Source organism: Ailuropoda melanoleuca, chromosome 7 (assembly GCF_002007445.2).
Source record: "Ailuropoda melanoleuca isolate Jingjing chromosome 7, ASM200744v2, whole genome shotgun sequence".
Classification (NCBI taxonomy): Eukaryota; Metazoa; Chordata; class Mammalia; order Carnivora; family Ursidae; genus Ailuropoda; species Ailuropoda melanoleuca.
In genome coordinates this window covers 23,306,863-23,310,745 of record NC_048224.1, presented here as the reverse complement: position 1 = coordinate 23,310,745, position 3,883 = coordinate 23,306,863, and the positions used below count along the sequence as shown (strand labels likewise).

Genomic DNA, 3,883 nt, shown 5'->3' with positions numbered 1-3,883 from the left:
AAAAGTTTATTCTGCTTCTTCGAGGCAAGGGTGATATTTTTATCAATGAGAGAAAATACCTGCTTTTCAAAAGAACTCTTGCTATAGAGAAACATCTTGAAAATGGATATTTGGAAATGTTTCTATAGTTATATAATTTTGTGGTTGAAAACAATGTGTCTCAACCACAAAACCTTGATAGTTCTGTACTTCAAAAACCAGAATTTTCTAATTGGTATAAAAGTTTCCAGAAGAGAAAATCAGTGGGTTTGATTAGTTTGTAAGAACTGATTGACCTCAGAGATGCTGGGAATTTATGAGCCTAATTACAACAAAGGCCTTTCCATTATTGGTGGTTGGGATTAAAAAATCATAATGTTGAAAGTATCTTTTTTTCCTTCTATTATATGTGAACATAGCATCCTACATGAATTTTTAGGTCATAGAATTGAAAAAGTCTCGTAAAACAATGAATAATAAATGAATATCATTCAAAAATTTAAATATTTTATTAATATTTCTAATGCATAAAAAGTTTTAAAAATTAGTCATAAATTTAAAATATTTAAATATTTAAATTCATATATAAAATGTTTGAAAGATTTAAAAGTTATATTCATATAACTTACAAATAAGTATAATTATCAATATAATTTATAAATAAAAAGATATCTATGGAAAGTATAGTTAAATCTTTTTACTGTTAGGGATGTACAATTAAAAAAGTTGAGAGATCACTGTTCTATACATATAACTGAGTCTCAGTCCCAGATTCCCAGGAAAGAGATGATTGGTTTAGTTAGGTCACATGCCCATCTCTGATCCAATCATCTGTGGCCAAGGGAGGAAGGTGGCATAATTATAGATATCCAGAATAGCTGGGTGTTTAGGATTCTAGTCATAATAACACGATTTCATGGAGAAGCAACAATTTATTATCAGATGAAAATATTCAATATTGTCATATTTGTCTCCTCTCAAGTATCTATCCTGCTTAATACCAGCCTGACTCTTCTCACCTCACAACATATTTTTCTAGTCATTTTTACTGATGAATATTGTGAACTTTGACAATGAAAATGCAAACTCAGTGTAACTAGATTGTGAAGTGAAATTGTCACTCTTACAAACATTTAAGGATTTCATGAGGTTGAGGAAAATGATGTTGCTCAGATCACATACAAATGAGGTTTGGGATAGTCAGGTAAGTTAACAACTGAAGAGAAAACCAATAAGGGTTATGCCATCATAGATCCTCAAAGCAAATGATTTGAATAGCAAAGGTAGATATTGATAATGGTAAATTAATATGTCCTTGAGTATTTTGAGAAGTTATCCTGTGTATGATCTTATTACACAAATTAACCATGAAGTGAGAGATATTATATAATGCTATTATAGTCTTTTTGTTAAAAAAGTTATGTCTCCTAACATAAATATTTTAGTTGTTCAAACTCAAATATATGAGTTCTTCAAACTTAGTACATAGTTGTGCCAATTAGAATCTAATTACAAAAGTAAGATAAACTTATTTTCTTAAATTTTAATTTCATTTGTTAAAGATAAAGCCCTAATCAAATGTTTTCCCTCAGTTATTTCCTATGGGATTTTGTTCCTTATTTGAGGAATTGATGCTCAGTTTACTGGCTGTAAGGCTGACCCTCCCGAGAGCTGTGGGTAGGAAGCAGTGTTTTGTACGTAGCCCTTTGCACCTTCTTTGACTAATCCCTAATCATTTGCCTCTTCAAACTTGATCCAGCTTGAACCCTAATCTTTCGGGGTCTTTCTGGGTTTCTTATTTGTTGATGTGAAAAATTAATTTGAACTAAGGTGTTTATAAAAGACAATAGCTCAAAAACTTACTCTTTCCTGAAAATACCTTTTTAACCTAAAACCAAGAGGTGAAATAGGAGAGGTTTGGGGATTATAGGCAGGGGGCCTTTTTTGTCACCTGTTGCCCTTTGCACCACCTGTTGTCTCTGTACCACCAACTCCGATTCCCTTGGGTGTCCCTGGGGTGGGATCTTTGCACACTCATGCCCACGTTGGCACTTTGGCCCTAACCATGCCACAGACTAGGAATGGCAAACAGATTTGATCTCATGTGCCAGCTCTGATCCACTGGGGGTGACTGCCTGGAGAACTGCAATGAAAAGGTTTCTGGGACTATGTGTAGTTCAGCAGGAAAGATTGTATTGATTGATTAATGATGTCTGGCATGGTCACTGGAGGTGGGATGGTAGCACACACACCACATTCTTTTTTAAAAAATTTTAATAATAATATTTTTTATTATGTTAGTCACCATACAGTACATCCCTAGTTTTTGATGTTAAGTTCCATGATTCATTACTTGCGTATAACACCCAGCGCACCATGCAATACGTGCCCTCCTTAATACCCATCACCAGCCTATCCCATTCCCCCCACCCCGCAAAGCCCTCAGTTTGTTTCCCAGAGTCCATAGTCTCTCATGGTTCATTCCCCCTTCTGTTTACCCTCCCTTTCTTCTTCCCTTTCTTCTCCTACCGATCTTCCTACTTCTTATGTTCCATATATGAGTGAAACAACATGATAATTGTCTTTCTCTGCTTGACTTATTTCGCTTAGCATCTCCTCCAGTCCCATCCATGTTGCAGCAAATGTTGAGAAATCGTTCTTTTTGATGGCTGACTAATATTTCATTGTATATATGGACCACATCTTCTTAATCCAGTCATCTATTGAGGGGCATCTCGGCTCCTTCCACGATTTAGCTATTAGGAACACTGGGTTGCATATGGCCCTTCTCTTCACTACATCTGTATCTTTGGGGTAAATACCCTCTAGTGCAATTGCTGGATCATAGGGTAGCTCATTTTTTGTGATTCTTAAAACTTTTATGTCTTGGGCCCTTCAGACATCTCAATGGAACTTAGATACTCTTTCACATTGCTGTTGCTTGCTTATGTTAACTCTGTCATGGGTTCAAATTAAGTAGTATTTCAAGTACAAAGAGAGTAATATTAGGAATAACCCATCCAATCTTGCCAAATCTTAGTATGTAGCCTTACTTACTTTTAGTTGTAGATTCCTAAGGGTCCAAGCACAGCATCCGATATACTCTGCTTTGATTCCATTATCTTCCATAAATTCTCAGAGAAAACTACCATCTTAAATTTGGCATTTGTTATCTTAAATAGGATTTATATTTTTATTTACACCTATATATAAGCATAAGCAATATAAAGTATTGTTTTGGACTTTAATCCATGAGGATACATGTATCTCTACTTCATCTTAACTGTTCTATAGGGTGGCTTATTGTATGGGTATTTTATAAATATACCATATAATGTATACATTCTCTAGGTAATGAGCATTTAGTTTTCAATATATAATGTATACATATAATGTATACATTCTCTAGGTAATGAGCATTTAGTTTTCAAGGTCTCATTTACTCTTTTTTTTTACTGTTAAAATTCTTTCTCTCTTTTTTATTTTTATTTATTTTTTAAATTTTTATTATTTTTTTAAATGATTTTTTATTACATTATGTTAGTCACCATACAGTACATCCCCGGNTTCCGATGTAAAGTTCGATGCTTCATTAGTTGCATATAACACCCAGTGCACCATACAATACGTGCCCTCCTTACTACCCATCACTGGTCTATCCCAGTCCCCCACCCTCCTCCCCTACCATTCAAGTATTTCAGTAGTTCCCACNACACACCACATTCTTGCTATCCTTGTCCTAGATTGTGCCATGGCAGTGAGTATTTCTGCACCATATGGAGGTCATTTGTCACCATGTAGCTCTTAAGTGTTTACCAAGGCTCAGGGTTTACTATTAAGTTCTCATGACCCACAGCAGGTCCTAGTGTGCATTTTGTGTATATGCCTATGACTGTGCATATAA

General features: G+C 34.8%; 1 long non-coding RNA gene across 2 annotated transcripts in view; it reads left to right on the top strand.

The window, feature by feature from the left end:
• Positions 1 to 3,883, top strand: part of LOC109490689 — a 23,307-nt gene that overhangs the window by 4,823 nt on the left and 14,601 nt on the right. The window lies entirely within an intron of this gene.